Source organism: Myiozetetes cayanensis, unplaced genomic scaffold (genome assembly GCF_022539395.1).
Source record: "Myiozetetes cayanensis isolate MyiCay16 unplaced genomic scaffold, myiCay2020 scf21, whole genome shotgun sequence".
In the NCBI taxonomy this organism is placed as follows: Eukaryota; Metazoa; Chordata; class Aves; order Passeriformes; family Tyrannidae; genus Myiozetetes; species Myiozetetes cayanensis.
Window position 1 is genome coordinate 7,518,301 of NW_026087423.1, and position 22,549 is coordinate 7,540,849.

Here is a 22,549-nt window from a genome sequence, read left to right on the forward strand (position 1 = left end):
CTGGTGCAGCTCCAACACTGAGGAAAAGCTGCCTCTGGGTACAAATAATCGAGGAACACAATGCCAGTGCTCAGGCAAGAGCCCGGAGTTGGGAATGCTGTCCCAAAGAGCCCAGAGTTGGGAATGCTGTCCCAAAGCATGGCTGCTGCCCACACACAGCATCCTGATCCATGTGCTGTCCTTACTCCATTCTGCTTCCTCTGCACATGGAGTCTTCCAGAGAAATCCTCCTTCCCATGCTCGATTTCAGTGGGAAAGGCAGGATCCCTGTCTGGGAGCTGGGGCTCTCTTGGATGTTCGCTGATTTTACCAGGAATGACAAAAGCAGCTGGATGGACTCGGCTCAACCAACATCCCAAAACCAGCCTGACAGCACCTCAGCTCTGGGATCTCCACAGCAAATGGAGCCCAGGGCCATCCCTGCAGCACTGAATTCCTGCCAATTCCAGCCATTTGGAGCCTGCCAGAGCCTGGAAGTGCTGGGAGGGAACTTGGGGGATAATCAGCATTTCAAGGATGAGCAAATCTCTCTTCACTCCCAGAGGAAGTGTTGTGTGTTTTCTTCAGGCACCTAAACCCAGTCATGGAATAATTACGGAGCTGTTGATGTGTTTTCCTGTTAAAAATGGGGAGAAACACATTTAGAATCTGTTTCCCAATGAAATCTGATCCAGCAGAAGAGAACTACAGGGATAGCCAGGAGTGCCTGGTGTCTCATCCCAGCTTTGATGCCTCTTGGTACCCTTAGAATGGTCCAGGCTGAGGTAGAAGCCAATCCCTTGGGAATGCTGGTGGCACTGTGAATCCTTGGCATTTCCACAGCTTTTCTTAGCATGGATCCAGGCCAGCTGAAGGGATTCCACAGCCAGCACTTCCTACACCAGAGTTATTTATGATTGTATCAGGGACAGGGAAGGGAGATCCCAATGGCAGGAAGGAGAAGGGCTGGGAAATGCTGGATCTGCAGCCTGGATTGTCCCACTGGGTCACCCTGGGAATTCCTGACGTGGTTGGACACGGATGCACCAAAGGGATCCCATCTGGAGCCTGAACCTCCAAGGGGAATTTGCACTGGAAGCAGCATTCCAGAGGGATGCTGGAAGCGTTACCATGGGAGAAAGTGTGTAAGAGCCTGGGTTTTATTCCTCAGTATCTGACACCGAATCCAGCGGATTTGGGAGCAGCCGGCAGATGGCACTGACTCATCTCCTGCTCCATGGAAACATCCCGGCGGGATGCAGCCTCTCCAGGACCTTTCCACCTTCTGCCTTCAGAGGCACCGACCCACGGAAAACATATTTGAAGGTTGAGTAAGGCTCTGGCTGCCTCCTGGAACTGTTTGTACTGGGATAAAAATCGCCTCTCTATGCTCAGGAGGGTCCTGGGATCTGCTGCTGACGAGAGGGAACAGCAGGCATGGAGCTCATGCTTCCCAAAGCTTGTCCTGGCTGTTGGGCTGATCCTTGGGATAATCTTCCCTGGCATAAATTTGGAAGATGTGATAAGGCAGATCCACTAATGTTGTTTCTTTCTGGCTTTCCTGGGCCACATGTTAAAGGGGAAAAAAAAGTAATTAATTTTTTGCAAAAGGGAGGATATTTCTCCCTCTCCAGCCTCCAGTTCAGCTGAGGCTCTGGAAGTGGAGAGCTGCAGGCCCAGCATCCCTGGGAATTTTTCCATGCTGGGGGTCTTTTTTCTCCTCCCTTGCCTGGATTTCATTCCTTTTATTTCCTGCTTTTGGGAGGTGTCTTGCCCTTGAGCTGTTGGGTTAAACCGAGACCATGGAGCATCTCTTGGGAAAGGCCCCTGGCCTGTAGGAGAGTCTTGTCGTCAGGAGAAGCAACTGGATTTAAAAGTGGGATTTCAGTAGATGAACAGATGGACAGGAAAGGGATGAACTGCCTGGGAAAAGCTCAGCCAGGTCACAGCAAGGTTGTGAAAGACAGATTGGACATTCCTGGCTGTGATGTTGGTGAGGCAAAGGGAAACCACATCCCAAATCCAAGTGCAAGGCCAGAGGGATTTTTAATTAATGTGACAAAGGATGAGCAAAAAGCAGGAGTTGGATTGAGCAGGGGTGGTTGTTGCTCCTGGCTGCGAAAGAGGGGCTAAGAGAGCCATTTACAGCTCATCTGCAAACACAAAGAGAGGGATCAGAGCTCCAAACAAAGCTCCTGGAGGGTGAGGAACACAGGGCTTTGTTGGATCTCCTCAGGAATAATGAGGAACCAGCTTCTCGGACAGATTGGTTTGTGGCACTGGGAATAAATGGACAAAAGGAGGACGTTCAGAGCCGTGCTGGGCTGGGACAGAGCTGCTCTCACATCGCACCAGGGGGGCCCTGGCAAAGCCACCCTACAGGGTCTGGGTACAATGAGGAAAGCAATTTAGCAGGAAAAAGGGAATAGGGAGTCCCATCTGTGCGGGAGAAAAGCTCTTTCATTATTGCACTTGTGGTCAGAGTGGTTTTCCAGTGAGCCGTGTGTGGCTGCTGGTGTGAGGGTCTGGGAGGCAGTGGGACTCTCCAAAGGGGGCAGAGTGTCCCCAGGCAGGGACAGAGGTGGAACTGGCAGTGCTTGGAATTCCTCCCTCTTCTAATATTTCACAGAATCACAGAATGGTTTGGGTTGGGAGGGACTTTAAAGCTCATCTCATCCCACTCCTGCCATGGGCAGGGACACCTTCCACTAGCCCAGGTTGCTCCAAGCCCTGTCCCGCGTGGCCTTGGGCACTTCCAGGGATGGGGCAGCCACAGCTTCTCTGGACAACCTGTGCCAGGGCATCCCCACCCTCACAGGGGAGGATTTATTGGTAATATCTAAGTTAGTGATGAGTTTTTAGTCACAGTGCTGGGAGCTGTGGAGAATGAGGAGCAAACCTAGGAAATCTTGGGAAAAATCAGTGTATTTTGTGGGAGAGAACACAGTTCCTCGTGGTACATCCTGCCCTTGCTGGCTGTCCTTCCTCATCCATGTGGAAGTTGAGGGCTGGAGAAAGGCTCAGTTGAGGATGTTCCCAGGGTCCATGAGGACATTTCTCGGGGACCTCAGTCCCCTCACTGTGGATTTCTCAGCTGTTTTACTCACAATCCCAGACTCTGTGGGAGTCCAGCCCTCAGAGGGAACCTGGGAGGGGATGAACCAAGTGGCTGCACACTCATCTCCTACCTGTCCTTGAGGCTGAGGTGGAAATGCTGACTCTCCCAGAGTCATTTTGGACTAAGTGCCACATAGACCCAACTAATGGGACTCCACACCAGGCAATCTGGAGATTTATTAAACCTGGGAGCTGCTGCAGGAATGATTTGCCTGTCCATGACAGGAGGGAAATTGCCTCCTCGTGTCTCTCTGGGTTTTGATCCTGTGAAGTGCTGAGTATCCCAGCTCCAGTCCCTTTAATTGATTCCCCGAGGCAGTGGAGGCCTCCTGGGATAATGAGGGCTCCCGAGGGCAAGAGGCTCAGTTATCTCCTGCTTTCACCTCCCTGCTCTTCTGGCTGAGTGAAGAAGGGGGAAAATCGGCTGAAAATGAAATGTGATGTTTGTTTGCTAAAAATGAAATGAAAAGTGATGCTTGTTAAGAGGGATTTAGTGACCATATAGGCTCCCAGTATCCATCCCCCTGCAGTGAGATTCCTTGATCTCTGACACACTGGAGAGCAGGGAAACCTGCTCAGGATCCCACACAAGGATGAGCCACTTGGGTTTCTGATGGCCACCCAGAGGGAAACAACCTCCTGGTCTTCCCTGCTCATGACAGGGCAAGGGAAATGGATTCAAACTGAAAAAGAGGAGGTTTAGATGGGATATTGGAAGAAATTCCTCCCTGTGGGGGTGGTGAGGCCCTGGCACAGGTTGTCCAGAGAAGCTGTGGCTGCCCCATCCCTGGAAGTGCCCAAGGTCAGTCTGGACGGGGCTTGGAGCAACCTGGGCTAGTGGAAGGTGTCCCTGCCCATGGAATGAGGTGATCTTTAAGGTCCCTTTCAACCCAAACCATCCTGTGATTCCATGATTCTGTGATCTTTTCCAGGTGCCAGAGGAGCAGTGGGATCAGGACAGCCTGGCAGAGAAGGGTGGAGACCTCTCTTGCAGCAGCCACACTTTTTGGGGGGACCCCTTCATGTGAGACACCATTTGACAGTCACAACTCCTCACACTTCCCGTCTCCAGGGCTGCAATGTAGGACGAGGAGGCTAAAACAGGCTGAGGGTGGGTGTGCTGTGGGAGCAGATTACAAAAGGAGCTATTTTCCCTTGTGAGCTTCTCAGCTCACCCCCTGCTTAGGTCCTGGCAGCTGTCAGAGCTCAGCAGGGCTCCCATGGAGATTTAGGAGGGCAGGGAAGCACACTCGGAGGTGGCACTTCTTGCTGATCCTGTGGTGGCACCAATGCCACCGACTGTCGTGGAGTGGAGACAGTGGTGGCTCCAAGGCCACCTGATAGTCTTGGATGACCTCAAGCCCTTCCCTCCTTCCCTGTTTAGATTTGGGAGTGACAGGATCCTCATTACTCTCACCTGTGTTATTTTTCCTTGGTGATGTTCAGCTGCAGGAGCTTTTTGGCTGCTGGGAATGGATCCAACGGTGTCTGGCTGGAGCAAATTCCTCATGGGCAGCAGTCCCTGTCCTGCCTGGCTTGGCCTGGGAGACCAGGGTGTCCTGGGTGCAGGATGAGGCCAGGGGAGAGGCCACCTGAGAGTGGTCTGGATCAGCCCTGTGCTGTGCAGGGATAGGAAAGGACATTTTTCCTTAAAGGAAAGGGAAATTTTTCCTGCCAGGAGAGGGGACAATGCTCGGTCACCATGGTAACTGCAGCTCAGGAATGCTGGGGACACACCAGTGCCTTGGCAGAGGTGCTGGGGATGTTGCTGGAGGCCAGGATGTCCTGATCCCGGGCTAATTCCCAACATTTCAGTCGGTGTGGGCTGCCTGGGAGGGGCTCTGCTCCACCAGGATTTGGTAATGGGAATGCTCCTGAGTGCAGCCTTCAATTAAGCTCCTAAGTCCCAGGAAGAGAGAGGGGAGCTCTGGAGCAGAGACCTTGGGAACCACCTACCAATTTAGTTTTGCTTCTCTATGGATCTAATTTTCCAAAGGTTCCCAAAGTCTTGGATATTCAAATGGCTCTTTCTATGTGCTGATGGTTAAAAATCCAAACCAAAGCAGGTGGGTGATCCTTTAAAAGTCATAAAGCACAGTGAGGAGATCTGATCTGAGGGGCCCTGCACAACTGTTCCCTCAGCACCTGCACTCGGAAACCAGGCAGGAGTTGGAAAATAGGGATTTGTAAGGCAAGTGGAAGAAAAGGATTTGCAAACCTGTGCTGTTCTAGCAGAGCTCAGACACTGCCTTGGAGTTACAAAGATAGAGCGTGTGTCGTTCCCAGCTTTACACAGCGCTCTGCTAATTTTCCTGCATGCTGAGAGATAAAATGGATCCTCTGGAATTCCTCCAAATTAAAACCCAGGCTCCCTCTCCCCCTGCCAGCAGGGAACAGCCCCTGTTTGTCACCAGCACCGTAACTCCACCTTTATCAGGTGCCTCCAGCACTCCTCAAAACCAGGAGCTGTGGAACATTTCCCTGGATTTCATTGCTTTGGAAATGGAATGTTAAATCTCCCAACTGGGCTCTGTGGCTTCACCAGGCAGAGGCTGAGCTGGAGCAGGAGCTGAGTGTGGATCCCTCTGTGCTGCTGAGGTGAGCACTGTGAGGGAGCTCCTGTGCTCTCCCTGTGCAGGTGTCGGGCTCCCTGTCCCTCCCTGAGCCCCTGGCTGCCTCTTCCCACAAGGAATGGTGCTGGAATGGGCTGCAGCAGGTTCCTGTTCGGGCTGGGTGAAGGGATAGGAGAAGCCACGTGCTGTGTGTTGATGCTCCTGTGCCAAGTCTGTCCAGGCCTCGTGGGAATCCTGTGGGATGTGGGTGCAGCCTTTTCCCAGGAATGCAACACAGAGCTGTGGAAATCAATCCAGCCCAGCTGGAACACACACACACACACACACACACACACACACACACACATGGGCTGGTTCCTCCTCTCTCAGCTCAGGTGATCCTTCCAAACCTGCAGTGAGGAAGCCTTTCACTGGTGCTTCTTCCCTCGTAGCCACCTCATCCTCTGTTTTCTGGCTCTCAGATCTCATCCCTGCAGCCTCCCAGGCCAAGTTCCAGCTCTTCCCTCCCTCTTTGGGCTTCCTCCTGTGTCTCGTGCTCATCTCCAGGGGCTGCAATTCCAGCTGTTTGTAGGTAAGGTCAGCTCTTGCCAGGTGAGCCCAAACCCCAGCCCAGTGCAGTGCCATGTGGGTGAGATCAGGCCCTGCTTCCTGGTTCTGCATTCCTGGGCTTCTGGCTGATATATCCAGGGGCTGCCAAGGAAGGGGAAACCTGAGGATGGAGGTGGTGGGGAGGTACCTGGTGATCACCTGGCTCATTAGTCCAGCTACCAAATTAGTGACAGCAAACAGCAGCTCCCATGGGAACTTTTGAGTGTTGGGACCGTCAGAGCCTCCTCTTTCAGAGTTATTTTATTTGCAGGTGTTTCCCTGAGGCTCCTCTGCCATCAGAGTCTGGTGTTCCTTCAGCCATGGACTTTGTGTTCCATCAGCTTGACTTCCCAGAGCACGAACCTGCTCCCAACCAGCTTCTGCAGAGCCCAAACTTCCCCGTGTTCATATCCTTGTTATTGCACAGTCTCTGGTGACTCCCGAGCTGACAGCTGGTAAAGATGGCATGAAATTGAGTTAATTTTAATGTCTAATTTGTGCAAAGCTGAAATCAGGGTTCTGAAAGCCTTTCTTTGCCTTCCAGAACCGACACGTCTGCTGCGTGCGCTGGCCTTTGATTCCTGCAAGTCTCTTTTCCCTCTGTTTCACTGGGATGAGCAATTAGAGCAGATGTTTGTGGTCTTTTGTAAATGCTTTAAGACCAGAGCTCAGAATGCCAGGCTGTTTGGGAGCTCCCCCAGCCTTCCCTGAATCACAGAACCATGGAATGGTTTGGGTTGGAGGGGACCTTTGCGATCATCCCATTCCACCCCCTGCCATGGGCAGGGACATCTTCCACTATCCCAGGCTGCTCCAAACCTCAACCTGGCCTTGAACACTTCCAGGGCTGGGGCAGCCACAGCTTCTCTGGGCACCCTGTGCCAGGGCCTCACCACCCTCACAGGGAAGAATTCCTTCCCAATATCCCATCTAACCACGGCCTCCAACTGTGCCGCCCTCCTGCCGCTTTCCCTCTCCAGTTCTGATTTTCCTGACAAACCCCACAGTTTGAGCAGCCCTTGGCTTGTGGAGACATTGGAGAAGCTGTGGTATTTCTTGTTTTGAAGCTTAAAATAGCCTGGAGTTGGCTCTTTATGTTTCCCAGAGTCTGCTTGGCTCTCCAAACCAAAGCGAAGCCACCACGACTCGAGCGGGAATTAAAGGCCCTGGCTTGAAGTCCGTGTGTGTTTTACAGGCCCAGGACAGCTCAAGCAGGAGCTGTTCCCCTGATAAGAATTATTCTGGATCACCATAAAAGCCACATCAGCTCAAGGCTTCTTCAAGCCTCATTTTATAGTGGCTGTTAAAGACTGCAGTGAATTGCTTGGGATGATCCCCCGGGCACTGCAGGAAATGGGTAAAGTGGAGGAACAAATAAGATGTAAACATGTTTTGGGGCCCTGAAAACCATCTTTAGAAAGAGCTTGCTGTGGTTATTATTATTATTTTCAGAGCAATGTTCTCTGCAAAAATAACGTCAGGGAAGTGTCTCGAGCAGCTCCCTAATTTGTGAGGGTCCCAAAGGCACAGCCTTGGGAAGGAATTGGATTTACACTTATGAAAAACAAATTACAGGCTGAGGGCTCGTTAGATAATTTGGAATTAATTTATTGATCTGAGCCTGGTGTGGGAGGAAATAGAGGTGGGAAAATAACTGGGGGAACTTTATCCCCAAACACACGGGATTCTGTCACTGAAGGAGGTCAGGGAGCAGTTTTTGGGTGACTCCTTGGATTTGAGGAGTTCATGGAGGGACAGAGGTGCTGGGATGGGGTTCCCATGGATCCATTGGGATGAAGGAGAGAATTCCCTGGCTTTGGAAGCCTGTGATAGCCTGGGAGCAAAGCAGGGTGCTGTGGGATGCTGTGCCCTGCTCCATCAGCACAGCAATAAATCTCCCACCTGCAGTTGCTGTCATTCCCTGGAAATGAGGTGTAGGGAAGATGAATCCAGGCTGTCCTTGGAGACACAGAGTGACAGGCAAAAGGGTGATGGTGTGAGGGAATGTTCCACTGCGAATAAGGAAAAACCCCTTTGCAGTGGGGGAGTCACTCTAGGTCAGGGATAAGAGCAGTGGTGGGATCTGCATCCTTGGGATGCTCAGACTCACTTGGAGAAGGTCCTGAGCTGCCTGCTCGGACCCAGCAATCTCCAAGGCCCCTTCCAGCCTCACTTAATCCATGATTAATCCAAATAGCTCCAAATACAAGTGTGCTTTTGCCCAGCCTGAGCTCCAGCTCGTTGTGACCAACACTCCGGAGCCAGTGCCGGAGCACCGGAGCACAAACCATCCGTGTCCTCCTGCAAAGGGCACCCAAATCCAGGCAGCTTCAACAGCAGCCTTATTTTTTGGCCAAATATGTGGAAAAGATATCAGGCACTTGCCATTCAATGTGATTTTTTTATTGCTGTTTTCAGCCATGCCCTCTCTGCTTGCTCCCTGTGCGTCCCAGACCTGTCACAGCGGAATAAGTTCCAGTGAAAGCTGGAAACTTGGCAAACTTGTGCAGTATAAAGTGAACCTGATGTTTCTTTTTAAAGGCTGAAAATAAATACATTAAAACCAAGGATAAGGGAGTCTCTGGGTCCTCTCCTGGCAAGATGCTTTCCCATGTTTATCTGATAACCTGCTGGCCAGTACAGAGGCACCGATGGCTAAAAATAGGGAGGGAGCTGCTCCATCGGGTCTGGGATAATCTGGTTTGGAGGGAAATGGTCCATCGTGCAATCCTGGGAAATCATTATCCTGTTTTTTTTTAACATGGAGCAGGATTTGCAGCCCTGCATCCATAACGGGTATTTATCCCAAGGCACGTGGTGTGGTTGCCCCCATGGGTCAGTACCTGCTCTCACTGGTGTTACTGGTCCTGCTCTCCCCAGCGTTGGTTCCAGTGTTTTTTTTGGGATCCCTCTTGGTGGCATCTCTTGGAGCAGGTCAGTGGAGCCCATCTGGCCTTGGCACCTCCTGGTTTGTACTGGAAGCAGTGGGAGGGGGCTGCTGGGGGTGTTATAACTTGGGATGAGGGAAAGGGCTGATCTGGTGATCCTGGATGTACCTGGAGGGTTATTTGCCCTGGGAGTCAATGGCTTTGGCCATGGGCAGGGTGGACACTGCCTGGCATGAGGGGGCACATGGGATACTTGGATCTGTTGGGATGAGCTCTGGATCCTCCACCCTCCGGCAGCAGCACCGCTGATTTCCCCCAGATTCCCCCAGTACAGACACCCTGACCATCACCCCCAATTAACGTTAATTATCTCATTAACTCTGCTCACAGGGAGCTCTGTCCTAAATAATTAAGTGAAACTTCCCTCTGAACTGGGCCACTTCTTTTTTTTTATCAATGTATTTCCCTCTTTCCTTCCTGGAGGCAGCTCTGGGCTTTGTTTGGCAGCAGCAGCCGTGGCTGTGGGATCTCACGCTCTTCCTCAACAGAAATCCTCCCAAAGGAAGGGGAAGGGGAAGGGAAATAAGCTGCTGCCATAAATCCCAGGGAACCAGGGCCATTCCAGGAGCTCTCCCGTGGCAAGTGTCGCTGCCAGGGCCATTCCCAGGCCATCCTAAGCCTGAGGGTCCTAAAGGAGGAGCTACACTTTGGATTAAAGGATTTGCCAATGTCTAACGAAGGAAGAGCCTCCAGGCTTCCCTTAATTAACAAATTAGCTCATCGAGAGTCTCCCTAATTTGCCAAATACAAAGCTGCCCTATTAATTATGCAAGGGGGTGGATTTTAATTTGCCAAACCTTACATGTAATTGATAAATGACTCATTTAAACCCTTCTTGGTGGAAGTTTCCAGGAGCAGTGATGAGGGATGAACAAGTGGGATCTGATCCACTGATGGGACTTGAGGACCAACAATGAGGCCACCACCTCTCCTCTTATTGACCCATCCACTGATTGGATCTGATTACATCTAGACTCTTTCCTCATCCCCTAAATCCTGTTAATTCACTGTTTTCCATGAACAGAAGCCCCTCACCAGCAGAGCTAATGCCAGGATGGGGGTGGTGCACTCGAGGTGTGATATCCATGGAAATGCTTTACCTCTCCCTCAGGAATTATGACCCTCAATCCTTCATCTCTGGGCATGCTCTTGCCTCTTACTGCTGTGCAGTTTTACAGATCCCCCCCAGTCCCACCTGGGATGGATCAGGCTCTGAGGAACCTTAATTGAATCTTTGGGATAAAACCTTTCCGTGCTCGCAGGCAATCCGGAGCGTTAATCCTGGATAATGTGACACGGAACGTTTCCGTGCTCCTCCTCGGCACAGCTTTCCCTCCTCATGCTCCCTTTGAGTTTGGGTTTGTTTGTTTTCCAAGGCAAACTCTGGATCTGGCTCCCATCAACAGCACCCTTCCGACAGATCCCAAAATTGATACATTTATTTAAATAATTCTCAGATAACGGGGCTATTTCGGGAATGGGCTTCTCGTGGCAGTCCTGGGAGAGGGTTGGATCCAGCACGGGATGAGCTTTAAGTGCTGGGATGCTCAGGATGCCTCTGCCCAGAGGAAGCTGCTGTGGAGGGACCCCAATGAGGGCACAGGTGCCCCCACATCTCCCTGGCACTGCCCAGCAACCCTCTCCTTCCAGAAATAGCCCCACGCTGGCATGAGCTCGGGAATATTTTGCTGTTATTTTTAAAAATTCCAGCAGAATTTGGACCTCAGGGGACTTGTACCAAGGCCACCCCTGGCCAAAAAAGGCCTGAAAGTGGCATTGCTTTCTCGGAGCTGGCAGGAATGCCGAGGATTCCCGCAAGGAACCAGACACTTCCTGGCCTGGAGCAGCCCCCCAGCCCATCCCAGTGATGGGAAGCAGGATTGGCAAAGCTGGAGGGCACAGCCACCTCCAAAACAGTTGTCTCTGCAAAGCCTTGCTCTGTAGAGCAGGGACTTGCCTGGATGTTCATTATAAGGAAAACTGGTTTTATTTGTTATAAAAGTCATAAATAAAGCAGGTTTTCTTATGGATGTTTGGGAAGTTGAAGCCTTTTGGTTTTAAGTTTTTGTTATTAAGACAAATCCAGCTGGTGCCTTAAAGAATTAGGTGTTTCCTGAGGGGTTTGTCAGCCAGGACCCACCGATGGGTCTATTGTTTCCAAGAGATTTCAGGAATATTCACCTCTGTCTGTGTTTGGTATCTGCTCACTGTGATCATGGGACACCAGCTGTGGAAAAACACATCCAGAGGGATTTTAGGGTGATGCTGAAAGGGTTTTAGGGTGAAGGATGAGCCTGAATTAAGCTCCAGCAGTTTTGTAGCCAATATAAGGCCTTGGAGACCTCTCAGCATCACCTGACTCCCAGTGGGATGCTCAGCATCCAGACCTGGAGCCCTGTCAGGGCTGTTTAACCCCCTTCCATCCTAAATTATCCCCTCTCCATCTGGAATCCCCCCAGGCCCAAGGGGTTGGTGCTCACTGTGCCACTGAGTACAGAGTGGGGAGCTCAAGGATTCTGCCCCCCCACATTCCTGCTCCCACTGGTGTCCTCTTCCCATTCTCCAAATCCAGAGCTTGTGGGTTTTTTTTCCTTGGAGCTGCAGACACCATCAGTCCTGGCTTCCATGGTTCCCACACAAGCTGTCACGCTAAAAAAACCCACAATGAGTGGGAGAAAAAGAGATGGATGGCACATTTTCTGCAGGAAAGGGCTCAGGGTGATGAGAAAACACTCATTTCTGGCAAAACTAACAATCTTGGAGGGGGGAAACTGGGATGCAGAGCAGGGAATACCTGTGCTGATATTGGAATCTGCCTGGTCAGGAATCCATTTTAAGGATAATAAAGCACAAGGACACACAGAGAATCCCCCACGTGCTGCTTCCTCTGCCCTTTGGGCCATCGGCTCCCTCCTCCGCCGAGCAGCTGGGGGATAAAATTCCTTACAATTAGATCAAGGCCATGAAATGAAGGTGCAGCACCACACTCAGAAATCCAGCTTTCAGGCCCTTGTGTTTCCAAACCACACTCCACGAGGGGAAGAGGATGAAGGATTCTGTAGCATTGTACCAACAAGCAAAGGGTGCTGGGGAAATTTGGGAAGGAATCCCAAAGGATTTGGCTGGATGCTCAGAGCTGGGATATTTGTGGGAAAATGCTCAGGTGGGGAAGGTGCTGGGAGGGTGGTTTGGGGCTGAACCAGCAGCTCTGTGTGCAAACCAGGCAGAGGTGCCCTGACCTGTCCATGCCAGTGGTGGGATGCAGTGGGATGTGGTGCCACAGCCTTGGGACCACAGTGGGATCCAGCAGCCCCATCCCAGCCCCGCTGTGTTCCAGACTCATGGAGCTGTTCATAAGCCCCGAGTTGCACAAGGTTGGGACTGTTTTTTTCCATGATTGTGTCAAATCAGGGAAAACAGGGAACGTGAAATGTCTCTCTGACATCCTGTATGTGGGCTCTTTATTTGTACAGTGACTTTTCATTTCCACTTGGATCGAGAGGCAGTGACGAGATTGGGAGCTCGGGACCACAGCGGGTGTGAAGCCAGGAGCCAGAGGGATGAACTCCCTGTGGGAAAGGCAGGGGATAAACCCAACCCTGAAACACTGGGATATGTGGTAGGAGCCCTCTGCTGTGTCCTCTCAGCTCAACCCACCTCCTTTTCCAGCCATTCCCATGTATCCCCACGGCTCTGCCCAGGGCGAGGGAAAGTGCTGCTGGATGACGGACAAAGCTCCCCTGGAGAGGGAAAAGCTTCTCTTCCCCATTAAGCGTGACATCTGTTTTGGGCTGAGTCAGACGGGTTCCCAGCGCCCACGGGGGCGGCAGAGGAGGGCGAGCGCCTGTGCCGGCGGGGTCGGCTTTGCCGGGCTCGGTCTGTGCATCCCGGCTCGGCAGGGAGGAGCTCCGGGGGTTTTAATGAGCCCAAATCAATTTAGAGCTCTAATTGCTTTGCTCGGTGTGGGTGGCACTCGGTGCTCGCCAAGGACGTGGCGGCTGCCAAAGGCTCCGCCGGCTCCGGTGCCTGGAATTGCTGCTCCCCACGGCTGCTCCAGCAGTGCCGGGATGGTTCTGCTGCCACACCGGCCCTGGGAACGGGGCGTTTGTCCCGGTGCAGGCGCTGCTGCCGGCAGTGTTTTGCTGAGCAGGCGATGCCGGAGGGAAACCCCAAACCACAGCCCACAGCAAACGCTCGGGAGGGGACGTTGTGTCCCCACTCAGCGTGTTTTTATTTCACCGTCTTGCTAAGCACAGGGATAAGGGCCTGGGGGAAGGATCCTGCATCCTGCCTGGACCAGGGGAAGGGGGCCTGGGAAAGCAGCAGTACCAGGGGGACAGGTCCTGCCCCAGTGCTGTGGGTGTGCAGAGCTCAGGTTTGCTGAGAACACTGGGACTGTGCCGGCTCCCGGCTCAGGACCCCTCGGTGTCGAGGTGCCCCAAGATCAGCCCTGGGCAAGGCCACACGCAGGAGCATCTGTGCTCGGTCATCCCAGCCCCCCCACACCCTGCAGTGGTTCTGGGGAGCCCCCAGGTCCCACCACGTTGCCCATCCCACACACGGGGATGGTGCCACCCGAAGCTGCCTGGGATGAGTGTCCCTTTGTGGCACCGTTTGACTCCGGCACACCAAAGGTAAAAACATCAATTTGTAGTTAATCCTCTCCCTTGCTGGCTGGATGCACGATGTTTTGTGGCCTTAATTAACCTTAATTAATCACCTGTAATGTATGAACTTTCTTTCTGCTGGGGAGAGAGATGAACTGGCTGGTAGCAAATCCAGGGCTGGTGTTGCTTGGACCTGTGCTGGAGCAAATCCTGCTCCTTCTCCAAGCTGGAAGGGGGTAAGATGGGAGTGTCACTCCCAAGCTTCCTTGTGTTTCCAAGGTGATGCCTTTGCACCCAAACCCTGCACTGGCTCTTAACCCTCTGGGCTGAGCCTGGGACTGGGATGGCTGCAGCTGGGGAGTGCAGGGGTTGCGTGGGGAGGGAAGGAATTTTCCCAGTGCCACATCAAGTGTGGAGTTATCCAAACCTCCTACTCCGTGTGGGTGGGGGCTGTGCTGCTCAGTGCTCCCAAACTGGGGCCTGCCCCAAAAGCTCCCTTTTGGGACCAGGCTCCCCCTGAACCCCATCCCTGCATCCAGCCTTGCCCATCTCTCCTGCCCGGGGCAACCCAGTGCCTCTCTCAGCCCCTCCATGTGCCCCCAAAGAACTTTCCTTGCAGGTGTAGTTGGGGCTGTGGGGGACAGATCTGCCACCACAGAGCCCCCATGGGCTGGGAGTGCTGCCTGGAAGCAGCTGTAGCATCCTGGTGCTAATGAAATCCATCGGGAAAGCAGCCCCTGAGCAGCAGCAGCGGCGTTTGGGAGCCAGATTTGCCGAGGGGAAGTGACTCAACGTCTTGGAAGGAGTTGGGGGCGGTGGGGAGGGCAGAGGACAGGGGTTGACCCAGGGTGGGGACAGCACGGGGGGGGTTGGCAGCCACCTGCCCCCCCTGGAGGACCAGCATCCCTCTGGAGCACTCTGTGCTCCGTTATCCCTCCTTAGGGCGGTGTGATCCCGGCCTGGGGGACGGGACAGGAAAGGAGGCCCCTTGGGAAGCAGTTGTTGCTTCCTCACGCTGGGCCGTGGCAGGATCCGGGCCAGCGTTCCCAGCTCCCGGCGTCACACCCTCTCCCAGCTGTTGCTCACAGAGCATCCTGCTGCCAAGAAAACCCTGGTGATGGATGTAACCGGGACTCCTGCCCACTCCCCTCGCACTTAAAACCGGCGGGGAGCGGCCCCGTGCCTTGGTCTGATCCTGCCACGCTGGGATACGCCTGGGAATGGGATCCCACTGGACACCTTGGGCACCCCGACCTCGTCCTGCCCAACAGGGAACAGTGGGAGAGCGTGGCACCACACAAGGTATTTGGAAAGGTGACTGGAGGGCTTGTTGGGGGAGCACTGGGAGCACTGGGGTGTGTTACTGGGGGGACTGGGTGTGTTACTGTGCAGTGGATGGGACAGGACCTGCAGCAGAGCGATGGGGAACACCCAGCATTTGTGACCCTCCTCAATCCAGGACCACGTTTCTTCTGGTTTTTATTATTTTGGGAAGTGAATGGCATTTCCCACTGTCATGGGGGCACTGCTGCCCCCTGGTCAGACGGGCTGCACCCCACTGGGGACCTGCCATAGGTGCCACAAGTGTGGCACACCCTGGAGCACCGCTGGCACCGGCACCCTGTGGAGCTGCCACCCCATGCTGGGGGTCCTGGGACAGAGGGATCCCAGTGTGCCAGTCACGAGCTGCCCAGCTGGCACATCCCCCCTGGTGCAGACGTCTGGGGTTTTGGGTCTCTTCTCCTTTCCCCTCGCTGGCCCCACTGATCTGGCACATCAGCACTTTTCCTCCTGATTCAGCCTCGGGGATGTTGCGACACGGCCCCGTTGTGCAAAGTGGGCCCCGGCCCCAATTCCTCTTTTTTGGCTCCTGTGGGAACTCGGCCACGTGAGCGGGGGTCGTTGTCCCCACCTGCACGGGACATGATGGCTGTGAGCTCCCACAGGGAATCGCTCTCCGCTGACATCACCTGCTGACTCCAGGTCAGAGTTGGGCAGCAGTTTTCTGGCTGTTGTGTGGCGGCTCTGAGGGAACTGGGATATGTCCCCTGTGCGTGTCTGAAGCCAGAAAACTCCTGGATATTTGTGGTGGGAGCAGGGGGTTGCTGTGGTGGAAGTGATGCTCCGGTGCAGGTGCACAGTGCCACAGGTCCAGGCATTGGTATCTCCCTCTGGATGGGTTCTCCTGGCTCAGGGCAGGGATTTTTTGTGTCCCTCTGGGCTCAGCCAGTGCCAGGTCACCGGATGCACCGTGCGTGCCACCAGCAATTCCTACCTCCTCACAGGGTCCAGACCAGGATGGCCCTTGGCTGGTGACCCTCTGCTTGGGGTCCCAGTGCGAACCAGGACAGGCTGATTCATCACTGGGAACGTGCTGCTGGATCCCACCTCAACCCAGCTGGAAGAACAGCTGGGAACAGGCAGGACCTGGTGAGGCAGGGACACGGTCCCTGTTTTCCATGCATCCCAGGGATGACTTTGGGTTACTCCACTCCTGCATGTGCGAGGCCAGGAGCGTCCCAGGAGTGGGGCAGGGACATAGGTGTCCTAGGGAACAGAGATGAGGGGCATCCAGGGGTGGAGAAGCCCGAGGAGACCCTCTGGCTGTGTTCAGCAGGAGCAACAAGACCACGGTGAGGGATGGCCAAACCTTTCCTGAGGGGTCCCATGGGGCTCCCAAGCCACTGCGGGCAGCACAGGGTGGTGGAAGGGACACGTCACTGAGGGCAGCCACTGCCACATCCCCTCTCGTGTCCGGCTGAACCCACGGCCCGAAGCCCACATCCTCCCGCAGAGCTTTGCTTCCCCCTTCCCAGGCTCTCTGTGCCGAGCTGGTTTATCTCACCAGCTGCAATTCTTTTCCCCATCCTCCCATTCCCTGTGCATGTCTCTGGAATGAGAAACTTCCACAATATCCCTGTCAGCTCCAGCTTGGACACCGAGTGACCCAACCCCGGGGTCATTTCCATGCCAGCCCTAATGTGGGTATAGAAGAAGCAGGGATGTCTAATCCAGCCTCCAGATGCTGAAAAATCCTCGGGGATTTATCCAGCTCAGGTAAACACCTCTGGATTTATATATGTATTAATATCTTTATTTTTATAGGGATTTGGGAGGAGGGTTTTGCTGTGGATTTGCAGCCAGTTGAGGTGTTTTGTTCCCCTGTTGTTATAAAGTGGATTTGTGATGGCACAGGACGGTGAGTGGTGGGGATCTCTGGGATCCCTGCTGTCCTCCACCCCAAACCCCGTATTGTCCCTAATTTTCCATGAAGTCCCCACCTGTTTTGAAGCTGGGCTTTGCAGCCTGTGGTGACAGAAGCCCTTAATGGTGGGAAAACTGCATGGAAGGGAGAGGAGCTGGGTGTGAATTTGGGGGGGTGATGTCCTGACAGTGTGGCACTGTCACCTCGGTGGGGACAGGGAGAACAGGGGGGCTTTTCTTTCCCGTGCTGATCAGCATTCAGCTGGGAATGCCAAACACAGCTGCAAGGATGCTCCTGCAGATCCGGGGGGACTCTGTCACTCGGGGGGGGGCTGATTCTGCTGCCCCATCCGCCCCTCTCACGGTCACGTCCGTCCCCCAGCAGACTTATTTCCTTTTTCTTGCTTTCCTTGTTCTTTGTACCCTCCAAATCCGGAGTGATGTCCCCAAGGCTTTGTCCCCAGGCAGTCATGTCGAAGCCCAACCCCTGTTCAGGGACATCCCTCCCTGTGTTGGTGGGATGTAGCAGGGAGGATGCTGCAAAAAAAGGGAGTTTTACTGCTCTTTTTATTACCTGAAAAGTACCAGGAGAGCCTTGGATTATTAGAAAAAAAAAGAGAGAAGAGCAGATGAAAGAACTTTTATTATCTTGCAAGTCAAGTCATTTTAAGCGGCTCAGAACCACAAACTGCCCTTTTCAAAGAAAAGCTTTGCCTGTGTAGGTACAAACGCCCAATATTTTCCCCTTTAATCCTCAAACCTCCCTAAGAGCAGACTGGATGGAGCAAAAGGCCGGGATTTTACGAACGGGGCGGCTCTTAACAACACTTTGTGCCAGGGAAGGATGCATTCCTTTGCCTGGATCCTGCTGGAGCTTCACCCTGGCAAGAGCCTTTCATGACCTGAATTTTGAGGTTAAACACCAGTTTCTGCCTGGATTGGGGTGTGTTCCCCACCGGGGTGACCCCATACCATGGCCTGGGGTATCCATGGGATCCATCCCATCCCGAGCCGTCCCGTCCCACACGGCCCAGCCAGCACTGCCCAGATAAACACTGACTCATGTTATTCTGTCCCACCCTGGGCACAGCAGCTTTTTTAAGGCTGCCTTTTCCAGCTATTCCTTTTTTTTCCTGTGCTGTTCACACGGGGCAGGGGACGAAGCCTTAGCTGGGATGTCTGGAGCAGCCGGGAATGCTGCAGGCTGGGAGTCCCCGCTCTGTGGTGGTGAAGCAGGATGTGTCTGAGTGCCGTGGATGCAGGTAGGGATCAGGCTTCCCACCACCCTCAGCCTTGGGGAAGAGCCCCCTGTCTCAGTTTCCCCCAAGGGGACTGGCTGTGCCCCCTCCCTTTGCCCTGGAGATGCCCAGCTCCTGGGGGAGCATCGGGAGACCTTCCAGCCTGGATCCTATTTGGCAGCAGCCCATGCTCAACCTGCTGCTGCTTCTCCTGTGGCATCTCCCATGGCATCCGCATCCCTGTCAGCCTGCTGGAGCAGGACAGAGGGATCAGGGATGGTGGCAGGACCAGGATCGTGGCCAGGAGTAGCTTTGGGCAGGCCAGGGCTTGGAGTTTTGCACCGGTGAGGTCTAAACTCCCTTTTGATGGGCTGGTGGTGGATTTACACCCAGGAGTAAATCCCAGCTGGGGCTCCACCCTGTGTATCCCAGTGAGGAGTGGGGTGCTGCACATCATCCCTGTAGCAGCTGTTACCATGGCAATTTCTGGCCAAAATAAGGGGGAGTTGGAGCTGGGTTCCCAGAGCCTTTTGGCTTTTTCCCATTCCTTTTGGTGTCTTGCTCCACTGAGCCCTGGCAATTCCCATGTGGGACTGGGAGCTGGATCTTGACAGGGAAATCCCTCCCGTGTAACCCTGGGCTGGAAAAGTGTCGGTGCTGAAGGGATGGATGGGGATGGCTTCAGGTACCAGCTTGGGGTGGGGCTTGCATCCATCTTCCCTGGGGCATGAGATCTGGCCTGTGGAATCCATAGGGATGCTCAGGATCCAGCCTGCAGGGTGGGACTCAAGCTCAACCAGAGCAATCAGCACCCATGAGACTGAGACCAGCACCTGCCACATGTCCCCAGGGACATCCCTGCCCTCCAGGGACATCCAGGACTGCGCCAGCGACTCAGTGGGGGCCAGTATGAGCAGGTTCAGGGGAACATGGAGATCCTGTTTTGCCCCGTGCCCTCCCCAAAGCTCCTCAGCTGAGAGACCGTGTGTTCTCCCAAACATCTGTTGGCAATTCCCCTCTCCCGGGGAGTGGGGCTGTGCCGGGGCTGCGTGGGCAGCTCCTGTGCCTCTCACCCGCCGGAGGAAGTGGGTTGGGGTTTTGGGGTGTGCTGGGAGCTCGGAAGCCGCTGCTGGAAGAGGGAGGCAAGTGCTCGAAGGAGAAACAGGCGGAGCAGCTGAGCGGGAGGGGCGAGCAGAGCCCACCCTGACACTCCCCTGCTTCCCAGGGGATTGTTTGTCCTGTCCCCAGGTGTCCCTTGCACCCCGCGGGTGCTGTGGGGGCACAAGCACCAACCCAGGGGCACCCCCAGTTTCCCCAGGGCTGCAGACCCGGCACAGGCAGGTCCCAGCCCGGTTTCATTGCATGATGTGGATAAAAGTGTGATGCACTTTGACAGCTCAGGCAGGACCTGATGTGCTCAAAAGCTGCTCTGCCGGTTTGATTTGATTTTGGTGTGATTTTATTTGATTTGCTTCTACTTTTGTTCCCTCAACCTGTACCAGTTCCTCCAGTAAAAGCCTGGCCCGCGGGCACTGAGGGGGCAGGAGGCGGTGCTGGCAGCCTGCCCATCCCTGTAAATCCTGGTGCAGGGCTCTGGCACCGCCCGTGCCCGGTGGTCCCTCCTGCCAGGGTGCCGAGCATCCCCTGCCCTCCCTGTGTCCCTGGCAGGCGGATCCAGCCGAGCTCCCCCGCCGTTTCCCCACTCACATCCGTCCCCCGCCCGTCTGGGCTGGCCACGGAAGAGTTTTCGCCCAGAAAAGCTGGATTCGAACATTTTCTGCTGTTCTCTCCGCTTCCTGTTGCCTTCCCAAGAACAACATCCCTGACCTCATCCGCGGGATGCTGCCGATGTGCCGCCCGTCGGGAATCCCAGCCGGCGCCCCGGCTTGGGCTCGGCCTTCCCTGGGTACCAAGACAAATACAGCTGCGGGAATGTCGGACCAAGAGGCTATTTTGGGTAAATTCTGTGCTCATTTTTGTTGAGGTAGGAGGACACAGATGAATAGACCGAAGGGAGAACAGTGGTTTTGGCTCAAGCTGGGAATTTTCAGCCCTCAGAGCAACGATGAAACACTCATGGTATTATACGGCTTTTTTTTTTTTTTTTTGCCTGACTTTGGGGTTTTTTGCAGTGAGAAATGAGGAGGTTTCAGGCAGCTGCCCTCTCCATTTTTGGGAGGATTTTAGGGAGGCAGGTGGGAATTTGCTGGATGATTTTCCAGCAGGTCTAGGCTCCTGGTACCCCCTGTGCCTGGTGCCCATCCTGCCCCTGAGCTCTCCAGAGCCATCTGGAATGTTCATGGTGGAGTTAGCAGCTGCCTGCCTGCTGCTGTGGGGTTTGGGATTGATACTCATGAGCCCTGGAGACAAATTCATCCCGTGCCAAATCCCATGGGGAAACAGAGTCCTGATGTTCCTGTTGCTCTCTGCCATCCTCATCCCAGCTGGGGACTGAGGCCAACCTCAGCCCAGCATGGCAGAGCAAAATAAATAGACAAAATAAATAATTTATTTAACAGAGCTTTGGAATGTGTGAAACTCATCAGGCTCAGCAATTAAAAATAATAGTGAAAAGGAGATTTTATGTTAAAAATATGTAAGTGGTCACAGTGGGAAGAGGAACCTTTGAAGCTCAGAAACTGCTCTTGCCCACCTGGAGCAGGGGCCGAACGTGGGCTCTGGGTGACCCTGTGGTGGTGAGGGGTGGTGGTCCAGCCCTGGGGATCTCTCACTCACCCCACAGGTGACACCGTGGTGGAAATGAGGGTGGGTGGCATTTTTGGGGGTTTCTCCATGGTGGTAGAGCAAGTCCTGGGAGCTTTGGGGCTCTCTGGGTGGTGGGGTGGGACAGCACAGGGTGGCATGGAATGGGATGCAGTGAAATAGGGTGGGATGGGATGTGATGCAATGGGGTGTGGTGGGATGGGATGCAATGAAGTGGGATGGGATATGAGGCGATGGGGAGGGGTGGGATGCACATGTGGTTCTGGGTTCTCCCACCTTTCTTTGGGAAGGTGATGACCTGAAAGCTGCTGTTCCATAGAACAGCGACTCATTACCCAGGAACATTAACATTAGGAGGCAGTTCTGCTGATTCTATTCCTTCCACTGGATCATCAACTTTAATTCATCTCTTGACCATCAAGGTTTTGCCAGGACAAGAGCTCCTTTCAGTTCCAGCTGATTCCCAAACTTTGCACTAAAACCTCATTTATTCTGGCCTCTTATCACCCCTTGCAGTTCAGCAAACAGGGGGGTGATGGGGTGGGATTTAACCCCCTGGCCAGGAACTTTGCAGCAGCAATGGCAGGAAGGAACAGGAGGAAAAGCCCAGGGAGAAACAATAGGTTCCAACACAAACACCATGGGAATTTCAAAGCAGGGCTGGCGGGAGGCTGACGCTGAGGGGACCTTCGAGGTGAAATGCCTTGGGAACAGGGAGTGTCCCTGGGTGGGCAGAGCCACATCCCTCCTCCAGGACACATCTGGGTGTAATGCTCTGTGCTGGGGCTCACACAGATCCTGCTCCTTCTTCCAGAGCTTGTTCAGGCTTTGGTGGCTTTTGGCTTTAACTCACTGTGATGATTCACAGGGGGTGGTTTAACCTGTTGAACGAGGGCTCCAAGTGCCTGCTGGAGTCTGGAGTCTGATGATGGCAAATGACGCTGTTGGGTATAACAATTAACACTTTGATACACATAGGACACCAGTTTAATTGGAAAGATAACCATATGAGAGTCCAGGGTGCAAAACAGACAATGCACATCATGCACATTCATATCTTTATTTATAGTAACGTGGCTGTGGGGCTGATTGTTGGTTCTTTGCAGTACCCACTGATGCTGCTCCTGTTTGGTGCTTGTACCAAGTGTACAGTACAGGATTTCTGTCCTGGGTTATCCCAAAAGCTGGTGGGATCAGGACAGGACCCCAGCATCACCAGACTGGTGGTGAGGAGGGTCCCCAGGCCAGCACAGCTCCCCCAGAGGAGGCTGCATGGGGTTAAATCGCAGCAGCTGAGTCTGTTTCCTCCCTTAATTCCATGTCAGAGGGTTAATGGCCTTTGTTTGATCTTGGATTTAATGTTACAGCTCCATCCCTAGGCCTGTGTGGAGGGAGCTGCCTTTGTGCTGTGGGACACTGAACTAGTGCCTCTTCCCCATCCTGCTGGAGCACGGCCACCACACCAGAGAGAGGTGAGAGGTGAGAGGGTGCTTGGCATCAGTGGGGCAAATTGGGAGCTGCCCACTGGGTTTTCAGTCCCATTTGCTGCACACTCGAGAGACACAATACAG

General features: G+C 53.9%; 1 protein-coding gene across 7 annotated transcripts in view; it reads left to right on the plus strand.

The window, feature by feature from the left end:
* The window catches only part of CMKLR1 (chemerin chemokine-like receptor 1), a 91,401-nt gene that overhangs the window by 61,709 nt on the left and 7,143 nt on the right, over nt 1–22,549 (plus strand). Inside the window, exons 2-3 of one of the 7 annotated variants that reach the window (XM_050318612.1) lie at nt 16,644–16,869; nt 22,346–22,450. The gene's annotated coding sequence lies outside the window, so the exon portion shown is untranslated. Of the gene's footprint in view, nt 1–14,848; nt 15,127–15,896; nt 16,870–17,824; nt 18,279–19,656; nt 20,212–20,251; nt 20,334–22,345; nt 22,451–22,549 lie in introns of those variants that run through there. The other 6 variants (XM_050318615.1, XM_050318610.1, XM_050318611.1 and 3 more) reach the window with 6 other exon arrangements.